We start from the raw sequence: 23035 nt of genomic DNA, 5'->3' as shown, positions 1-23035 counted from the left end.
GCTCCAGGGTTGTTGGGTTTTTTGGGGGGAGGGGGAGCAGATTGAGTAACATGTCTTCAGTGGGCCCCTAACCTGTACTCAACTCCCTCCCAGTTTTTTCTTACAATCAGTTGCTATATAAAATTTACAAAATAAATACTTATGAAAGATTACCTCTTAGATGACCAGAAAATAGTTGAAAAAGCACAAAAAAAACTAACAGAATATTTTGTAGATAACTGTGACAAAGGTACAGAGGCTAAAGTAGTGTGGGACGCCAGCAAGGCAGTAATGAGAGGATTCTTCATTCAGCAAAATACAATTAAAAATAAAAATAGAGAAAAAGGAACAAAAGAAATTTTGGATCAAATAATGGTAAATGAACAAAAACTAATTAAAAAACCAAACAATGGGAAGATAAAAGAAAGGATCAAAGCCCTACAAGCACAGTTTGCTATCATAATTAATAGAGAAGTAGAATGGAATATAAAGAAATTGAGACAGAAAAATTTTGAATTTGCGAATAAATCAGGAAAATGGCTTGCATGGCAATTAAAAAAAAGGAAAGAACAGAGCACAATAAACAAGATTATAGTAGAAGGAGAAGAGGTAACCAACCCGAAGGGAATCAGAAAGGGGTTTTTGGATTACTACAGAAGACTTTACAAAAAAGGAGAAAGAAATAATCTGAGGAAGATAGAGAGATATCTAAGAGATAAAAAGGTGCAAAAGATCCCGACTAGAAAAAAAGAGCAATTGAATACCCCAATTGAGATAGAGGAGATAAGAGAGGCGATTAAGGAATTAAAAAGGGGGAAAGCTCCAGGACCGGATGGATTCACCGCCTGTTACTATAAAGAAATGGAATCTATTTTAGTAACGCCACTGAAAGAAGTGATGAACAACATCTTAAGAAAAGGAGAAATCCCGGAAACATGGAAGGAGGCATTCATCACTTTTATCCCAAAACAGGACTCAGATTCAACCCAAGTCAAAAACTACAGGCCGATTTCACTCCTCAACTCAGACTACAAGATATTTGCTGCGATCCTTGCAAAGAGGATGAAAAAGATCTTATCAGAAATTATACACAAAGATCAGGCGGGCTTCCTTCCAAACAGACAGATGAAGGACAATATAAGAAATATAATCAATATGATGGAATACCTGTCTGTTAGGATTGACAAACAAGCTACAATGATGTTTGTCGATGCCGAAAAGGCATTCGACAACATATCATGGGACTTCATGCTGAGGAACTTGGAACATATGGAAATTGGTAAAGAGTTTTTTAACGGAATAAAAGCAATTTACACAGAACAAAAAGCCAAATTAATCATAAACAATGTAGTCACAGAAGAAATAAGGATACAAAAGGGAACAAGACAGGGGTGCCCGCTCTCACCGCTACTTTTTATAACGGTATTAGAAGTTCTTTTGAATTCGATTAGACAAAACAAGAAAATAAAGGGGGTGACACTTGGTCAGAACGAATATAAGATCAAAGCGTTCGCAGATGACTTGGTAATAATGATTGAAGAACCAATAAATACGGTAAAGGAGGTTTTGGAGGAAATGGAACAGTTTGGAAGTGTGACAGGTTTCAAATTAAATAGGGAAAAAACAAAAATGATTGTGAAGAATATGGATCAAGACCAAATAGAAATAATGCAACAACAAACACAAATAGAGGTGGTTAAAAAGGTGAAATACCTGGGAATATGGATAACTCCCAAGAATATAGACTTATTTAAAAACAACTACGAACCAGCGTGGAAGGAAATAAAAAGGGACATGGAGGTGTGGGGGAGGTTGAAATTGTCATTTTGGGGAAGGATCTCCACGATCAAAATGAATGTCCTTCCAAAGATATTATTTTTATTTCAGAGTATCCCTATAATTAAAGGGAATAAGATCTTTAAAGAGTGGCAGAGAGTGATCTCTAGGTACATCTGGCAGGGCAAAAAACCGAGAATCCAATTTAAATTATTAACAGACCTAAAAGAAAGAGGAGGCTTTGCCCTGCCAGATCTGAAACTGTATTATGAGGCATCATGTCTCTGCTGGGTGAAGGAGTGGATTAAGCTAGAGAATAACAAATTGTTGGACTTAGAGGGATACGAAAATAGATTTGGATGGCATGCCTATCTATGGCAGGAGAAAAAGAGAGTCCATAAAGGCTTCGAGAACCACATCCTCCGAGGTCCCTTAATAGAGGTCTGGGACAGGTATAAAAATCTATTAGAACCTAGAACACCACGTTGGCTATCACCTCTAGAAGTCATGAGTGTAAAGGGAATCAATATGAGAAATACTTGGATAACATATGGCCAATTGCTATTTAAAGAGGGGGGAAAGTGGAAAATAAAACCGTATGAGCAGGTAAAAGAACATGTATATGATTGGCTGCACTACTTCCAAATAAATGAGATGTTTAAGAAAGATGCTAAAGATCGAGGCTTTGCGGATAAGGAATCGAAATTTCAAAGTGAGATTATTGATAACGATGGCAAAAATTTATCTAAAATGTATAAGCTGTTGTTACATTGGAATCTGGAAGACGAAGAAGTTAAGTCGGTGATGATCAGCTGGGCCAGGGATGTGGGTCATAATATACAATTCGAAGATTGGGAGAAACTGTGGAACGAGGGATTAAAATTCACTGCTTGTATGACGTTAAAAGAAAACACGATGAAGATGTTTTATAGATGGTACATGACGCCGGTAAAACTGGCAAAAATGTACAAGACATGCAATCGGTGCTGGAAATGCAGGGATAAAGAGGGCACTTTCTTCCATTTGTGGTGGGATTGTAAGAAAGTGAAAGACTTCTGGGAGAAAATATACAATGAGTTAAAGAAGATTTTAAAATACACATTCACGAAAAAACCAGAAGTCTTTCTGTTGGGAATGGTAGGAAACGAGATAAAAAGGGAAGACTGCAAATTCTTTAGATACGCAATTACAGCTGCAAGAGTGTTGCTGGCCCAGAGTTGGAAACAGCAAGAAATACCGACCATAGAAGAGTGGAGAATAAAATTGTTAGATTACGCAGAGCTAGACAAATTGACAGGAAAGATCAGATACTTAAGAGACCAAAAGTTCATCGAGAACTGGGGGAAATTTGTGGAATATCTGGAATGTCTAAGTGAAGGACAGATGACGCTTAAGGGATTTAAAGAAGCTCTGTAAGAAAAGTAAGAAGTATTGTCTAAAGGGAATAAGAAAAAAAGAGATAAATAATGTCAATACAAATTTGAGAAATGTGTAATTAGAACTACGACTATGAATGATTTACGGAACAGTTGAGGGAAGTCTAAAAGAGAAATAAGTAATGGAAAAGATGTAAAACTTATGCATTTTATTTTGTATTATTTGTGGATTAATAAAAATTATATGCAAAAAAAAAAAAAAAATAGTATTTATTATTATCCAATTTATACTCTGTGCTTCATCAAAAGACCACAGGGCGGTTTACAACATAAAACACAAGTGGCACCACGTAACATAGTATAAAGATAAAAAAAATGATAAAAATACAATTACAGTCATACCTTGGATCCCGAATGCCTTGCGACTGAAACGTTTTGACTCCTGAACGCCGCTAACCTGGAAGTGAGTGTTCCGGTTTGCAAATGTTCTTTGGAACCTGAACATCCGTTGCGCCTTCCGCAGCTTCCGCTTGGCTGCAGGAACTTCCTGCAGCCAATTGGAAGCCACGCCTTGGTTTCTGAATGTTTTGGAAGTTGAGCGGACGTCCGGTACAGATTCCATTCAACTTCCAAGTATATTAAGAAATGTATATTTGGGGCTAGGCAAGTGGAATTTTCCACTTGGGAAATTGGCACTGGACACTTTGTTTTCACCTACCTCATAGCAATTGTCATGCAAATGTCTGCTTCTAGGCCAGGAATGGCTTCACAGTTAGGTTTCCTTGTGAGTTTCTGAACTCTCTCCAACCCTGTTCAAAACCCTAACAAGGATGTTGAGAAAACTCTGATGGTGCAACATTGCCACTCTCCCACAGCCTTCAAACTCTTCGAACTCTTGCTATCAGTCTTGTCTTGTCCTTTTGCTCTTTGACTGGGTTTGTTGTTGCTACTCCACTGCCTTTGTAAAAGCACCGAGAATAGAACCTGCTCTTTCCCAGCTTGTTGAGTCCATGTCGTTAAACTACATATAAGTTTGCTTCTTTACTTGTGTGTAAATGCTGCTGCTGTTTGGTTTTAGATCGGAGCAACGACAGTTTGGTGTGTGGAACTGTACTGGGTGGAACTCCACTTCCAATTCTGTGTTCCTACCAGTGGCCCAAATGACCCCAGTCCCCCAACCTAGCATTGTCCAGGTAATCAGCACCAACTCCCCTACTTCTGCCTCCTCTTTGCTAGTTTCCCTAGGAATTTGTTTGCCTTCTCTCTTAGCAGCTATTACTGGGGATTCATTTGCCTTCTCCTCGTGGCAAGAAAGGGCCAGGAAAGGGCATGAAACCAGGCAGCAACAGGAAGGAGAAACAGCAGAGAGGGCTCTGTGGATCAAAAGTGGACCTCCTGCCAGAGTGTAGGCCTTGGCATGTGCCCAATGTTGCCAACCCTTGATGCTGCCGTGTGTCCTTTGAATGTATTCATTCCAAGGTGTGTCTATATCAAATACTTGACTGGTGAAAATAAAGCATCACTTCCCATAGTTTCCCTGTCAGTTTGCTCCTTGTTGGTTTTTGGGCTTTCAGACAAACCAACAAAATGCATGTTTTCCTCCCCTAGACTCTGACTTCCAGTGATGATTTTTTCATCGACATGACATGTTGAATTCAACAGTAGCACTTCTCCAATTTTAAATAATATCACAGCTTCTGCAATCCTGCCCACCCCCCAAAAGCTATTTGCAGTGGTAATATTTTTTATATTAAAAAAGCAAAAAAAAAAAAAAGGGATTATACACAATGATTAGCAATAACTTGCAGAATTCAAGGATAAGGAGCAGTTACGGAGCAGTATGAAAATGGAGTGTTCAGGCATCACTCATAGAAGATGGTGCTTGTTTTGCTTCCCGGCAGAAGACTTATACGGGTGTTGCGTAGCTAGATTAACACTACTGAAGATCACCATTGCCATCTTCTGGTACATAAAACCCTTCACTACTTTCCCTTCATGGTCTTTTATTCCCATAAAAAGCCATCTAGCACTGGGGAACTATACGGGGGGGGGGGATTGCAATTAAATTGGTAAGGTATTTGGAAACAATCTTTATGCCTCTGCACAAAGAGAGAGACTCATGTTGGAGATATCCCATATATATCTCCAAATCACTACTTCTTTAAATCTGATTCCTTTTTTTTTAATTCAGATGAATGGGGAGGATATATTACCAAAGTGGAAAATACTGTCAAGTTTATCCTGCTCCCAATCAGATAAAGCAAAGGAAAACCGAATATTACTTCTTTGCATATTCTGGGGTGAGATGAATACAGACAAGCATTTGACTTACGATGGTGTGCATGTAGTTCAAGTATTCACTGGCTCGGTGTAAATTGCAAAGTAAATATGGATGATTCAGGCTCTCTGTGCCTGCAAATTTCATCCACTTGTGAAAATAGAAAAACAAAACACCATTATAGTCATTTTTAGACTTCCCATTATAGTAAATGGGCAGGGAAAGGGCTTTGTTTTTTAACAGATCTAGTAAGATCAAACTGGGAAGACACAAAGTGACTCTGAAGCATTGGGCACTTCACAAAGCTACAGACACAGATAAGTATTTTTCAGACTGAGAGGACTGTGCCCAAACATAAACCCAATGCTCTCCGCATCCATCAAGGATTCCATCATTGCAGGGAAGCAACAACTTAAGCAGGTATCTGTGCAAGACAAGTTCAGGGACTCTACAGGTATTAGCCCAGAGATTCCCCTCCTTGCCCAGTTATTTCTGAACCATTGCTGTAGTTAGGGAATGGTGGACATCTTAGTCCAACAACATATAGAGGGCACCATGTTGCCATCCCTCACCTAAGGCTGGAGAAAAGTTACTTTAGCTTGTATCCAACTGTGCCCATAAAGCACTTTGATATTGCTTTAAGCAGTCATGACTTCCCCCAAAGAATCCTGGGAACTCTATCTTGTTATGAGTGATGAGCCTTCTTAGGATACCCCTAGTACCCTTGCCATCAGGCAGATTGCTGTTGCCTACCCTGAGAGCAGATTTCAGGATACTATCAAAGGAAAGCAAATGGTCAATTGCTTGGTTTATAAATATATTTTACCTTCATGGTGTGAGGGGGATGCCTTCTGAAATTCTGCAACAGGCCTCAAAACAGGTTGTGGCTGGATCCTCTTTATTCATCCAGAAAGACATGCAAAAAATTTAAGCATGTTAGCCTGTTAAATAACTCTTATTATTTTGGTGTGGTGGTACATAAACTGTGGTGAAATTACTAATGGCACTTTCCTGTTTGGAAGAATAGATTTCCCACACACAAAAATCACCTCATAGAAACACGTCCTGTTTATCTGCATCTTCTATTTCCCTGCTTCGCTTCATACCTATTTCTCTTCTCCTTTTCAGCCGGTGTCTGATATCTCTTGATGAATATTTCCTCTCCATTTAGAAAGGGCAGCCGGTTACAACCGTCCTCCATTTTGAATTGCTAGTGGAACTAGTGATGGCTTCAGAGCTAATATCTGCTTTCCCCCGAACCTCCCTCCTCCCTCTGCCACCTTCCCACCCTGCAACTATAATTTCTTAGTCACCTGAGAGAGGTGAATGAGATCTGGCTACAATTCATCTCCCCGCTTCTGGACTGGGAGTGCAGCATTCAATGCAATGCGGAGTCTTGATAAATCACCCTTTCAATCAAATTGGTATACAGAAAGGAATGCTATCTAACATGCAATAAATCCCATAGATGCTCAGCCGGGAGTGACAGATTAAACTAATGGACTATAACAGACGGTCCAGCACTTGTGCATTATTTCGCATTGCTTTTCTCTCTCTCTCTCCACCTTGACAAAGCATTGTACATTTCATATATAATTCCAAGCAAGATCCGCCATGGATCATCTACTCCAACCACCTTTCAGGGGTGGGTGTGAGGGAGGGACTCAAGACATTATAATCATAACTAGCTCATTTAATGTTGTTGTGACTTTTTGTGTGTGGAGAAGTGTTGGCTTTTCTCCCACAAGGACCTCGGTGGAAGGATGTGCAATGCATCTTACTGCACACAGGAAGATGGGTTGCACTCACTTTGGAATGCCTGTCCATCAGGGCCAAGTTACCCAGTGTTTTCAGTTTAGTGCTTTGCATCTGGAACTTGCTCAATCCCCACATGAATGAATGGGGGAAGATATTCCATTCAGCTCACATTTAAAGATGAACCTAACCAATTTGCACTTTCTGAAACATTAAAGGTAAAGGTAAAGAGACCCCTGACCATTAGGTCCAGTCATGACGGACTCTGGGGTTCCGGCGCTCATCTCGCTCTATAGGCCGAGGGTGCCAGCATACAGCTTCCGGGTCATGTGGCCAGCAGGACTAAGCCGCTTCTGGCGAACCAGAGCAGTGCACGGAAACACCGTTTACCTTCCCGCCGGAGTGGTACCTATTTATCTACTTGCACTTTGACGTGCTTTCGAACTGCTAGGTTGGCAGGAGCAGGAACCGAGCAATGGGAGCTCACCCCATTGTGGGAATTCGAACCGCCGACCTTCTGATCAGCAAGTCCTAGGCTCTGTGGTTTAACCCACAGCGCCACCCGCATCCCCTCTGAAACAGTACATGGACCGAAATGCGTCCATTCCTTTGCAATTCGCACTCCTCTGAATTTTGCAATGCATTTCTTCAGTCAAGCAATTTGTAGGGACGTGAACATATTTCGGGAAAGTGTGCCTAAAAATGCACATATTAGTGAAAATGATGCACTACATTTGGGGGATTCGCTATTTAAAAAATGGGTATATTAGGGGAAATGGCATAAAAATGTATATGTTGGTAGAAATTCTGAATAAAATGCCAATGAATGTTCATTTGCAAACTGAAGTGGAAATGAGAACTGTCCTTAAGATTGGAAAAATGAGTGGCCACAATTGACAGATTCATTCACCTTTGGAAACCATTTTACTTATTTTTGACAAAGGAAACTGAGGTGCATTCAGGAACACCATTAAAATGGTTAGTGCTCCCTGCCATTAGTAACCCCAGAAATTGAGGATTAAGCCTGCTCCTATGTGCATAGAACCATCTGGGGTTCTGTTTCTTCCTCATACAAAGAATAGCAGTTTCTGATTTTCCCCAATCTTAAATTCTTCCCATTTCCACATCAAGTTTGCGAATTTATTTTTAAATTCACTAGCCTGGTCCCTCACACTAAACTTACTTTTACGTACAGGCACCAAGCTCAATGGAGCTATGCCCCATTCAGGACTCAGGCAGCTGCACTGCAGGCAGCCAATTCAAGGCTACAGCATGTTTGGAGTAGTGAATTTCCCAGGGGGTCCAAAGAATAGCAAATAGGATACCCATCCTCTCAGAATTCATTCTCTGGCCTCTGTACGCCTCCGCTCTTCCACCTGCCCTGCCACCCCAGCAACAAGGGATGCTTAAAAGAAGCACCCTAAAAGTTGGAGGGATTTATAGCAGAATCAACAGTATATTCAGGGAATAAAGGGGGGAGGGGCAAGTCCACCTAGCACCGACTGTACTCTCTAACAAGACTATATAGTGAGATTGCATTTGATGGCTTACAAGAGTATTGATCTGTGTGTAGTTCTCAGTGGTGCTACATTCGTTTTAACATTGATCTCGGTTTCATTACACCACTGCATCATGCACCCTTGGTGTCATCTCGGTGCCCCCTCTATAAAACCAAAGTGCTTTTTTGTTGCTGGCCAGATATACAGACGTTTTGTGTATCTTGTAATTCAAAACAAATCAATTCCAAGCCTATTTAGCCACAGTTGCGCATGCGGGGAGAAAGACCCCATTCTGAAAATATTGACCTTTAATGACTTAAATCCAGAAAAGCAAGGGAACTTTGAGAATAAAAGGACCTTGACATATATGTGTGTGTGTTTTTAAAAAAGACATAGGGTATGGTTTTCTTTGGGTCACTTGGTTTTTGTTGCGGTGGTTATTCTTCTGCGTTATTTGTGATGCCTTTTGCAGACAATTGAAAGACCATTTCTTCCCCTAATGGGCTTCCACATTCCTCCTCGCCTTCATTTGGAAAACATTGATTTCCCCCCTCCCCCAAATGCCTTCCCCCTGTGATTCTGTTTAATATATGAATACGTCTGTGTAATGCCACCAAGAAATATATAACTACAGCTCTGGGAGAGAAAGTTGGTTTTCCTAGTGGAGGTGAAGGCAGCTTCAGCAAGGTGGGCTCTATATCTCAAAGCGGCAGTTGCTACGGTCTCGTATTCCACTTCCTAGATTTGCTGTATGTGTCTATACGAGTTAAGCCAAAAGGCGACCAGACATTGTTTTTGCCATGTGCTTAGCAAATTATTCATATCTTGGGCATACAGTGTCAATGAATTCCTTTAACACAAATTTGCTGCAGCATTTTTCTTCTTGTTTGTCTTGAAATATTGGGCACAGGTGAGACATCACATCAGCACAGTGTGTCATGGCATACGAGGGTGCCTTACACTATTGAGTCAGGATGTTAGTCCACCAAGACTGCTCCATCTTCCCTGGATGCATCTTCTCCATGGGACGTTCCCTCCCTCCACCCTCTCACTAGTAACTGCCTCTTTGCTATCATCCAATGTGTCTGTTGGTGACGTCCCAGGCAATCCATAGGCAATGACAACAGCTCAGGAAGCATCTGCATAGCCTCCCATTATACATTGAGGAAGGGGGAAGGTGTAATGAACACAAATTTAATGGTAGGTGTTTTTAGAAAGACATTTATATAGAAATAGAAGGAGGCATGCTTAAGCCCTGCTGTTCTCATAATTCCTTTCATGGGCGGCCTTGGGAAAAGCTTTGCCAGACATCCCCAAAAGGCAAATTGTCAGGAGTCCAGGTTCCCAGCTTGATAACACAGAAAGCGTAGCTAATGAAAAAGGAGGATTTATTGCAAAAACAAACAGATAGCTCCGGACGGCTCTAACAAAGCCTCCAGCATCATTACTCAAGGTGACCCTTCTGAAGATTCCTTCCAGCGTCTCCAGCAGATATTGAACTTACAACCCTTATGTATCTTGTTTTACTTCCTGTCTGACAACCCTCCCATTCGCCAACTCCTCGGACTTACTGGATCAGCTCCAACCTCTTCCGGTTCTGAGAGGCTGTCTCTGAATTTATTTGCACCTGATTGTGCTTCCAGCAAGTTTTGGCTGTGTTCTAGCCTCTCAGCTACTGCCTCATCAGCCTCTCCATCAAGGTCAGGAAGAGCCAAAGTCTGCAGCTGCCAGCTCTCCCCTGTCTGACTAACATCAAAGCCTCTCTGTTCCTGGCTGCTTTCTGCAGTTGACTACAAACCTTTGCTTGGAGCTGGCTCATTCCTGACACAAATTCAGGCACAGTGAGTGGGATGCCTACCATCCAACAGCATCCACTGGTTTCTGCCTGGCAATTTCCTCCCTAACTTGCCAACTTCCACTGCTTCTACCCATGAATATCCACTCCTCCTGCATTTGCAAGGAAACCACTACCACCCTTGAGTATATTATTCCCAGGCATGGTGTATCTGGAGGGCAACCTCACCTGGGTGAATGCATCCAGACACACACCATTCACCTCAATCACGTTTGAAACATCCCATCCGCAGAAAAAGGCACACACCAGCTGACATCCATGAAAAATGCCATTGGGCACACTCACTCATCCGCCACTCTCCATTCATTCACATACACACCTCAGCTTCACTCCACAAATATTCACAGAGCTTCTGTCCACTAGCATCCAAAGATGAACCTCAGCCAGTTTACATCAACAAGCACCGGCCTACTTCAGCCTTACAGAACCCTCCAGCTTCCAAATGCAAACTCATCCAACTTTCACTCCCCAGGACCTGCCAGCTTGCACCAGGTCCATTGTCAGACATCAGCGACAATGGACACCAGCCACCTTCAACCCCACAGTGCCCCTCAGCAAGTGAACTTAGCCTCTCATTGCTCCATAGCACCCTCCTGCTAGATGATCACTTCTTTCCATCTGCCTGTTTGTCTGTTTGCGTGTTGAGTTCCACAGTGCCACCCCCCAAATAATTTCACACTTCACACATCAATTTTGTTTAAGGTTTTTGGCATAGTTTTGGCCACAACTTTTTTATTCAAAATACAAAAATTGTGAGTGGTTGCTTAGGCATTGGTTATGACTATCTGTCCTGGCCCTCAAGGACAGAGCTGGTCCTTCCGGACTCCACCGGAAGCCAGCGTGGGAAACAAGTATTGGATGAGAAGTGAGGCTGGGAAACAGACCCTCGCTTCACACCCTCATGTTCCGGTGGGGCTTGCACGGCCCAAGTCCGGCTCCACGGTCAAGGACGAAAGAATGGCAAGCCCCTGGATTCCTTTAACGGAATTCCCTTTCCGCATCATTTGGAGGGATAGGCACTTACCCCTCCAAGCACCAATTAACCAATGCCTAACCGCCAACCTTACAAGTTGTGACGATTTGCTACGCAGTAGGCAAAAACCAAATGGCACCAGCCAATCAGCCAGATGGCCAAATTCCTACCAGGCCCCCGCACCAAGGCGGACGACCCCATGACAGGCATAGCAAGGTCAAGCAATCAACTTAAATAACAAGCCCCCCTATTAAAGGGAGGGAGGGCGGGTGATCCGATGCAAAACGTCCAAGAAGGACGTCCCTACGTCCGGCACATCTATTTATATCTTCTGACTCCTCCTCCAAATTGGTAACAATCAAAATCCCCCAGCAACCCAATTAACCCTTAAGGCCAGGGTTGCTGACAATTTGCCTAGTCATGGGAGGGCGGCCTGTTCCCCAACCGCAACACGTGCTCTCTGCTAGGGAGAACACGCTTTGCGTGTTGAGTTCCACAGTGCCACCCCCCAAATAATTTCACACTTCACACATCAATTTTGTTTAAGGTTTTTGGCATAGTTTTGGCCACAACTTTTTTATTCAAAATACAAAAATTGTGAGTGGTTGCTTAGGCATTGGTTATGACTATCTGTCCTGGCCCTCAAGGACAGAGCTGGTCCTTCCGGACTCCACCGGAAGCCAGCGTGGGAAACAAGTATTGGATGAGAAGTGAGGCTGGGAAACAGACCCTCGCTTCACACCCTCATGTTCCGGTGGGGCTTGCACGGCCCAAGTCCGGCTCCACGGTCAAGGACGAAAGAATGGCAAGCCCCTGGATTCCTTTAACGGAATTCCCTTTCCGCATCATTTGGAGGGATAGGCACTTACCCCTCCAAGCACCAATTAACCAATGCCTAACCGCCATGGAGCCTCCAGCTCCCCGCCAAACCACTCACTAACCCCACCAAGACCTCAGCTTGGCCATTTCCGCACCTATCCAAGCCTCATTCCCTGAAGCAGAAAGGTGCACGCCATCATCTCGGAAAAAGGATGGCTTCTTAAAAAGAATCGCAGGGTGAGAGATCACCTCACGCACCAAGACCTCAGCTTGGCCACCACTGCACCTATCCAAGCCTCATTCCCTGAAGCAGAAAGGTGCACGCCATCATCTCGGAAAAAGGATGGCTTCTTAAAAAGAATCGCAGGGTGAGAGATCACCTCACGCACCAAGACCTCAGCTTGGTCACCACTGCACCTATCCAAGCCTCATTCCCTGAAGCAGAAAGGTGCACGCCATCATCTCGGAAAAAGGATGGCTTCTTAAAAAGAATCGCAGGGTGAGAGATCACCTCACGCACCAAGACCTCAGCTTGGCCACCACCGCACCTATCCAAGCCTCATTCCCTGAAGCAGAAAGGTGCACGCCATCATCTCGGAAAAAGGATGGCTTCTTAAAAAGAATCGCAGGGTGAGAGATCACCGCACGCACCAAGACCTCAGCTTGGCCACCACCGCACCTATCCAAGCCTCATTTCCTGAAGCAGAAAGGTGCACGCCATCAGCTCGGAAAAAGGATGGCTTCTTAAAAAAAAAAAAAAAAAAAAAAAAAAAAAAAAAAAGAATCGCAGGGTGGGAGATCACCTCACCACCCAGCTCAGCAATCCGCACAGCCACAGCCGAATTGATGCGTCTTCTAGCCCTTTCAGTGGCCACTGGGCAATGACTGCCCCTCCACACGCATCGTTGCAAAAGCTGAGACCAAAAAATCTTAGCCGCAGGCACCATTGCCCGCAATGTATCCAAGTCCATCAAAATTGCAGCACGCAGGGAAAAACAGCCCATGTCCACCAGGTCATTCTCTCCCAGCTGTATCACAATGGCTGATGGCGGCCCCTCACGGAGCAACTGGCACCGGATCCGTGGCAGGAGCTCCGACCACAGCATACCACGTCTGGACAACCAGGACAGCTGCACATGGGGAGGAAGGCCAAGACCTGGACCAACACCAGCCTGCCGTGCTGCGACACCAGCCCAATGGATGATGCTGTGCCCCACCATCCACACGCGGACAGGCGCCAGACCTGGTACAACATAAACAGACAAAATACATCATGTTAGCGAACATAGCCTCTGAACGCATTTGATTTCCAGCGGCCCAAATCCTTTATCCTGGCCGCTGACAAACCCCAATGAGCTGCCACCGTGGCAGCCCCAATCCGGAATGAATGGGGAGCATAATCTCCAACTGTGCCGCCACAGGCCAGAATCGCTTTTCGCATCACTCCTGTAAATTGTTGCCTAGTTAGCGGCAACCCATCCTCATGCCGGAGCAGAGGCCCATCCCCCTGAGTGCGCACAGCCAGATATTTGCCAACGTCTTTTACAGGGCAAGGGCCCGCCTCCCTCGTGGCAGGGAGACGAATGAGCGCACCTTTACCCCCCTGATCCGTCTTAGAATGTCTAACCATGATTCTCAATTCGGCAGGGGATAACTGCACGTCTTGGATGAAGAGGCCCCAAGAGCGACCATCCCTATGGTCCTCCACCACTATTTCACCCACTCTTAACGCACCAAAAAAGGCTATAGAAAAGGCAGCCGAAAATAGACGTGCCTCATACCCCGACCAACACACCACCCGCAGCTTCTTCGCATATTGCTCAGCATGTCAAAAGAGATGGGACGCCTGGATACCGGCCGGGGAGGACACAACCTACCCCAGCCTTCGAGGGCCTTGCGGACAATAAACTTTGCGCAAGGATCCTTATCATAAAATGTTTTGCAGAAAAAGGCAATGGCAGCCGCTTGCATTCTAATTGTCTTAGCTGCCCGCCCCAGCTGAAACAAGTGTGCCAGATACTTTAAGACCTGCGAGGAGGTGGGTGGGGCCCCCCGTATTTTGCTGGCAGACTGACGTATAAACGTCAAAAAATCATCCCAAACTTTTGCATAAGATCGCAGGGTGGAAGGGGAAACCGATGCCGCTACTCCCTGCAAAACTAATTGTTGCCAAGGTTCCAGAGATGATCCGGGAAATATTCCGGAAGTATCCGCGCCTCTGGAACCAGGAGTCTGAATCGCTCCATCTGAAAACGGGACAGAGCATCAGCAATTTCGTTAGACCCCCAGGAATAAAACGAGCAGAAAAACTATATTACAACGCAAGCAATGCAGCACAAAAACTCGCAAGAGGGCCGGACACCCGAGGGGAGCGTGATGACAGCTTGGCTAGGACCGTCACCACCGCCTGGTTGTCAGTCCAGAAGCAGACACGTCGGTTCCTGAACTCCTCGACCCACACATGCACTGCCACTGCAATGGGAAAAAACTCGAGAAAAGTAAGGTCCCGCGTAATCTCTCCTCCCCTCCATTCAGAAGGCCAACGCTTTGCACACCAACGGCCCTTCCAATAAAGACCAAAGCCCAGCGAACCGGCTGCATCTGAATGCACCTGAAATTATTATGCAAATTTAACGTGTCCTGCCATAATGAGACCCCATTGAATTCCTCCAGGAATTCCAACCACATGGACAGATCAGCCCTCACCTCACTAGAAAGGCGCACCCGATGATGTGGAGCCTTCAAACCTTCTGTAAGACGAGCTAGGCGAGAGCAGAAAGGGCGCCCAGGAGCCACCACTTTACAAGCGAAATTAAGGTGCCCTAATAGCGACTGGAGTTGTCTAAGAGACACCTTCCGCAAAGGTAACACTTCTTCTATAATCTGTCTTAAGGCAACCAGCTTGTCATTCGGCAAGCTAGAAGTTTGAGCCACCGTATCTAAAAGAATACCCAGATAAGTAAGCTGGGTCGATTATAACAGCACGCCCAATCTGCAGCAGGTGGACCAAATACTGCAGGATATGCTCAGAGGATGGGGGCCAATTCATCTGAATGGCCGAGGACTGCCAACTTAAGGCTAAGAAATCCATCCAGGCCTTCCCATAAGAGCTAAAAGCAGAAGGGGAATTGGAAGCTGCTGCTCTCTGTAACTACTAATTGTTGTCAAAATGCCACAGGTGGTCTGGAAAAGTCTGGCAACAGCTGAGTCTGGAGCCCAGGATCTGAAGCGCTTCATCTGAAAATGGGATAGTGTCAGCAACATCATTAGAGGATCCCGTATGATTGCCTCACCACACCGGGCTTGAGGCCATAGCGTTGCACACCATCAGCCCTTGAAATAAAACCAAAGGGCAAAAATCCAGCAGCACCAGCATGAACCTGAAAATCCCTGTGCGGGTTCAAGGTATCCTACCCTGGCACACTACTATTGCATACATTCAGGAATTGCTACCATCGCCTGATATCTGCCTTCACCACACTTGGTAGGCGTACACAAAGGTAAGGGGACCTCAGGCCGCAGGCAGCCTGGCCTAGTGGGAAGATTAATTAAGTGACCCAGCAAGATCAGATCTGATGAAGCATCACTTGCTACAGAGGAAGTATTACAAAATAACTTCCTTCAAGGCAGACAGCTTCTCCATAGGCAAGTGGTTTGTTTTTGCAACGATATCCAACTGGATCCCTAAATAAAATGGAAATATGGGCAAAAGGTATTGAGCTATTGCTTGCCAGCTTCCAGCCCCCACTTGGGCAGGGGGCATCTTGTGCTGCCATCGTGATATGTAAATTTACAGGGCCGACGCTGGCCAGAACCCCTAAAGAAGTCCTGACAAAGCTGCTGCCGAGCCAGCTTCCTTTTCCGACACACACTCTGCAATGCAACTACACATTCCGTGCAATGCAAGAAACACACTCCGTGCAATGCACACACAAACCCTCCAAGCAAATGCAACTACACACTCCGTTCAATGCAACTACACACTCCGTGCAATGCAACTACACACTCCCTACAATGCAAAAAACACGCTCTGTGGAATGCAACTACACACTCTGTGCAATGCACACACTCCGTGCAATGCAAAAAACACCCTCCGTGCAATGCAACTACACCCTCCATGCAATGCACACATTCCGTGAAATGCACACACACCGTGCAATGCAACCGCACCTTCCGTACAATGCAACCGCACCTTCCGTGCAATGCAACAACACACTCTGTGCCACGCAACAACACACTCCGTGCAATGCACACACACCCTCCGTGCAATGCAACTGCAAATCTCTCATGCAATGCAATGCAATTGCAGCCCGTGCAGCGCCATGCCCTGCAACGCACAGAGCAAACTGCAATGCAGGCACACAAAGGTGCTTTCTCCCACTTGCATATTGCAAACGTGGTGCCCGTTACATCCCTCACAGTGAGGTAACCACCAAAAGGACCTAAGTGTCCAGGTAGAGCAATGGGGGAGCATGCAGCTACCCCATACAGGGACCAATCCTGCAACCTAGGCATTACCGGCACTATGCGCTGACCCAGTGAAACCAATGCTTCGTGGACATGGGGACACTATTCAGGCCGGAAACACTTCCAGGCCATTGAATTCTAGGGCAAAGCCCTAGGATCACCTCCTAGGCCAGGCATAATTGTTTCCAGTGAAATAGCAGAGTTGAGGTAGCCCACAGCTTGTCCAGGTACCCCTGCTAGCCCTTTTTGAGGGAAGCACCCCTTCAAGAAACCCAAAGTTCTTTTATCACAAATGGGCAGAACTACCCAGCAACAGAATAGCCCAAAAGGAGCAGTTAGTTTTGTTTTGTTATAAAGGTGGCTAAGAGGGGGATATGAACCCTGTCTCCCAGGTCCTAGTCCTACACTTTAGCCACTAAGCCACAATGGCTTGTCTCTAAAATGGCAGTCACCACTAACAGGGCAAAAAAAAAAAAAAAAAAAAAACTTAAAGAAAATAAACTTGCTCAGAAACGGCATAGTTCAAGAGCATATACAGAGTGCTCGTAGTCCTTGGAGGCACAGAGAGCCTCTGCCGCCCTCTGTCTGCCTCAGATATACATTAGCAGCAACTGGGCCTGCAAGCAGATACATTCCTATAGCTAGAATGAGTCACATGTCAGAGACTTAACAATTAACTGCTACCTGTAGCAGACTTAGGCTTGGAAGTTAATGTGCAGGCCGAATAGGCCTCCCAGTTTCTGCTCTTGAGAATCTTAGTCTCATAGCAATATTAAAGGAAACCAAATTAGTGCTCCCACCCAAGGCTAGCTTAAAATTTGGCCAACAGCGCTGCACACACTCAAAATAAAGCCAACCTATGGGGATACCATAAACGCAAGTGATTCCAGCTAAGCTGGGAACAGCCCTGACTAGCCCCACAATTTCAACGAGAGAAATGGGGGAAACCTTTTTTGCGAAAGAAAGCCCCTAATGGGGGCTCTTTCCCTATTGGGAAAGGCAAGACACGGATACAGGGAGAATCTTCCCACAGGGCAGGGTAAGGGGTGGGGTGGGAAATAGAACAGGAAAAGGGGGGAATTAAATTATTTAAGGGACTAGAGAGGATTAAAAGGAAAGGGGAAATATAGAAATAAAGAAATGTAACCAGACAATGAGAAGATTGTCCAAGTGCTCCATGTGATCCGATGCAAAACGTCCAAGAAGGACGTCCCTACGTCCGGCACATCTATTTATATCTTCTGACTCCTCCTCCAAATTGGTAACAATCAAAATCCCCCAGCAACCCAATTAACCCTTAAGGCCAGGGTTGCTGACAATTTGCCTAGTCATGGGAGGGCGGCCTGTTCCCCAACCGCAACACGTGCTCTCTGCTAGGGAGAACACGCTTTGTGGAGGGAGACCAGCCAGTGCTTGATGCAATGACTGTTGCCCAATGTCTTTAGTTAGAGGAGAGAAGAGGGCTTTCCCTTTGGCTTTCTCCTTGCCCCACCTTTATAGCCACTCAACTACCATGTGCTTTGGTGACCTCACAGGCAGTCCACAACCAACAGCAACAGCCGGGGAGGCATTGTTGTGGCCTCCGACCTCACAATGGTGGTTGTATATCAGCAGTGATGTGTTTGTTTGCTTGGTTATTGCTAAAATAACTTATAGCCCACTCCTGATTTGTGCTGAAACCAGAGAAGGGCATATCATAAACCTGGGATGGGGAGTGTTTTTCAGTCAAAGGACCACATTCCTTTCTTGGCTACCTTCTGAAGGCTACATGCCAGTGCTAGGTTCAGCCAGTGGGGGAAAAGCAGTGAAGCAATGGATACAATTTATCTTTGTACAGTAGTCTCCATTCTCAAGGTTTCAACACCGATGCATCTTCTCTCTATCCAATTAAGCAAAAAACACAGTCACAGTTTATAGAAGTATTCCACCCAGGTGAAAGCACACAAGGAAGGTGCAGAACATGGCTGGTGGAGGGTTCAGTCTAGGAAGAAACCTGAGGGCTAGACAGAGTGGTCTGGAGGTCATTTTTGTTCCATTTAGCCATCATAGCTAGTAGTCATCAATAGCCTTATTTTCTACAAATTTGTATTATTATTATTATTATTATTATTATTATTATTATTATTATTATTATTCCCCACCCATCTGACTGGGTTGCCCCAGCCACTCTGGGTGGCTTCCAACATATACAAAAACATTACGCATTGAAAGCTTCCCTATACAGGGCTGCTTTCAGATGTCTTCTAAAGGTTATATAGTTACTCATCTCCTTGACATTGGATGCGGGGGCGTTCGACAGGGTTGGTGCCTCTGCCGGGTAGGCCCTCTGCTTGGTTCCCAGTAGCTTCACTTCTTGCAATGAAGGAACCACCAGTGAGATTTTCACTGGATCTCAGTGTCCGGGCTGAACAATGGGGATGGAGGTGCTCCTTCGGGTATACAGGGCTGAGGCCATTTAGGGCTTTAAAGCTCATCACCAACACTTTGGATTGTGCTTGTAAACATACCCCTAAAAGCTACCTAAGCTTTAATTTGGTCATTACCAAAACTTCAGGTAGCATATTCCAGCATTCCAATATATGCAATGCCATAGTTTAAAGATATTTTACGTGTGCCATTTTTTAACTCTGAGAACCTGGGAAATGAGCAATCACCAGAAGGTCAAGGGCAGCTCCCAAATAGCGACTTGACCACCAGTTTGTGGATTCCTAATTATCAATTTCACCTGTTCCACCATCTATGACATAAACCAGTGGTAGCCAATGTCGTGCCCTCCAGATGTTGTTGGACTACAACATCCATCACCCCTGACCACAGATGGAAGTTGTAGCCTAGCAATATCTGGAGGGGCACCACGTTGGCTACTGCTGCCATAGAATCCATGGTTGGAAAAAACAAATTGTGATTTGCTTGTCAGAAGGGAAAGACTGCAATGGCTAGTGAAAATGGATAAAGCTGAAAAACAATTACACCACTGCCTATCATTGATGCTATATAAAATATCATGTCAGTGTTTTCATTGCAAACCCATAATTTTGGGGATTTATATCACTTATTGCACTTAAGATGACTATTCTGCTGAAGCAACAAATACAAACGATAATAAGAACAAAAAGTATCATTTAAGTACCGTGCTGAGCAATAACTATGCATCAACCCTCAAGCACTGAACAACAACTATACATCACTTTATTCGAGGAAAGGGAAATTGTAGTGAGGTCAAGGCATTAGGTACAAATCTGTCTCTGCAGAATATAATAGTTGGGAAGAACATCAATTTCCATGTGGGGTGTCTTCCCTAGGAAGTAAAATAGATAATTCCAGCCTAGAATGTGATGACTCCTTAGACATTTCCTTGTCAAGCACCCAATTTTAATGAAGTTTGTTTCTGCCTTTCTTCTGGCTCTCCAACAAGGCAGCCGTTCAAAAAGCTGGCCCCTCCAAATATGGGGCTGGCCATTACTGGTGGCTGGGTCCCATTGAGCCTAGTAGGGCAGAAGGCAGGGAACCCAATTTTAGGTGAGGCCAGAGCCAATGATGAATTCTTGTTTTGTCCACAACCATCTCACTGCTGAGTTCTGCAAGGGCAAAACTGAAACTCAGGAGGAGAAAGCTGGCAGCCAAGGCCACACCTGGGTTGGTTGTAAGGAAGGAAGCAGGCAGGTGGGGGTTGGCTAAGGGCAAAATGAGTTTAGGGGGGCAATGCCCCATTCATCTTAAGAGAGAAGTCTCCACTGCTTGCCTCTGACAGCCTTCCAACTAGAGGACTCTACTTGGTAAAGCAGGACACATCCCACTCCTCAAGAGAGACCACTTATGAATGATGTCCCCTTTTAGGTTTTTCCAAAGAGACATAGAAACAGAAAGCTCATACTTCTTTTTGATCCTTATTGTAACATGAAATAACACCCTAAATCTGTCTCTCCCCCCCCCCAAAAAAAAAACCCCCAGCAAGTCAGGAATATGTCAAAGTGTTTAAAGGCCATCATAGTGTTTGGATATGCATATATATGATTGACTATTGGTACCTTCTAGGAATAGAAGCCCATTTCATTGAGGAACCTCTCGAATGAATGATTAGATAATCACTTTGATGTGCCAGAATTATGTAATTTGTATTGATGGTGCTGAAACGCCACGTTCAGTAAACGAATTTGTCTGGGTTGACTTTATTTTGACTATACTTGTCTACTCAAACGTAATTTTGTCCCCGTGAGATCTTCTCTGGCTTGCAATATGGAGTAAGATTTTGCACATGCATGATCAGCATTCAGAAGACTCATACCCAAAGCCAGCTGCTTTGGGTGGTGGTGGTGGGGCTTATCATATTGAAATAAATTATTTACACTTAACCCGTTACTTCCTAATGAAACCATCACTTTTTTTGTGAAACTGGAGTACTTTGCATTCATTACTTGTATGAAAGAGCAACACAACTACGAAAGGGTTGTGGGACCATGACCTCAGCCCCACATCTATTTTCATGCAGCTCCTTCTGGCTTCCCACATATTAGGGAAACCATTTGAAAACAGGGATCCTGCTGTATAGGCTTCTCACTTGATCAAGAACCCTGCTGCTGACATCTGCCCAGGACACAAGTAGTCCTTAGATGACCAAATCCACTTGGCTGGCAATCTTTCATTTGGCAAGTCTTCTCCATTTGGGTCAGTTCTTTTGATTGCAAAACATTTCCTTGCAAATGTTTTATGGGATTGTTGTCCCTCATCCAGCTGCACAACCCACCATATCTTTGTCTGGGGTGAAAATCTTTTGCATTCCCAATTGTTGCTCCACCTAGACTTTTGATATGGAATAAGTGCAGGGCAAATGAAGCCAACTTCAGTTTCCAGTGGGGAAATATGATAATATCCATGCATGTTATGCATGCATTCAATGCGTAAGTGCATCAACATTATGAGCTCTGGTGGGAAAAGATGAGGTTGTTGTCTCCCCTCCTCCAAGGTTCATTAATCATCCATATAAATACTGAGTCCATTGCAAATCAAGGTGATGGAAACCCATTCACTCTATCACTGGACTTCATGAGGATTCTACATGGCATTCCCAGGTATCATTGAATCACAAGTCCCATCACCCCCAGCCAGCATGCCCAAGAGTGAGGTATGCTGGGCACTGTAGTCCAGCAACATTTGGAGAACATCACATTGACTACACCCATTTAGATACATTTTGCTGGTAAAAGCTGCTGGGGGGGGGGATTTTCAATAGAGAAACCATGTACCAAGAAAGAGTTAAGCACTTACTCTCCTCCTATGCTAGCCTTCCACATCAAACGTCAACCTCAGTTTGGCACATTGTTTTTTTTAAAAAGGAAGAAGAAACAAAAACAAGTAACCGCGTAATTACACATACCCTGCAGTCCTGCCCTCTGTCCTACTGAGTAATACACTGGAACTAAATTTTACAGCTCTGACTGCCGCTCAGCAAAAGAGAGACAAGGATTTACAGCTGGAAGTGAGTGATCAAGGATGACCAAAGGAACATAAAAAAGCTGCCACACACCAAGGCAAACCAATGGTCTAGGCAGCTCTGTATTGTCTACACTGACAGCGTTTGCACTTTGTGGCAAACCTCCGTGAATATTGTACTATGAATACTCCAATCGTGCCCCCTCTGCTAGTGTGGGGAAATTGGACCACAACCCCCAGCACAGCATTGCATCCAATCCTTAATACCCATTTTACAGGTAGGAAACACAGAAGATCTGATATGTTCACATTCCCATAGATTGCGTAACCGTGCAGAGCTTTAGCCATTGTTGTTCCTGTTTTTGTTCAACTATTAGGAGTTAGACACCTCTTGTCATGGACTGGCTGGATGCAGAGGAGTGGTGGGAGGCACTAGTTGGGCAACCCCCAGGGGAAGAAGGCTCAGAGCCAGGGGTTTGGTGGTGGGATGACGATGAGCGGTCAGAGGGAAAAGAAGGACTAGACTGGGGGGAGGAGGAGGTGTCTAAAGCTGAAGAGGCAACAATGTTTAGTGAGCAGGAAGAAGCTGGGTCTCCTAGAATCAGTCCTGATTCGGACACTGGAGAGGAGGGCGGGCAGGAGATAGAGATGAAGCCATCTGCTGAAGAAACCCCCTCCTGCTGTGACCAGCTCCCCATTCCTCTAGTCTCCCAGAACACACAGAGAAATGAAAAGAGCAGAAGAGAGATTGGTTGCACAGAGATTCAGTCTCTGATTGCTTGGGGTAAAAAGCCTGGAGAGGAGCAGAATTAAACAGCTATGGGAATT

Source organism: Podarcis melisellensis (assembly GCF_964234715.1).
Source record: "Podarcis melisellensis genome assembly, chromosome: 5".
NCBI lineage: Eukaryota > Metazoa > Chordata > Lepidosauria > Squamata > Lacertidae > Podarcis > Podarcis melisellensis.
Note: the sequence above shows the minus strand (reverse complement) of the source record.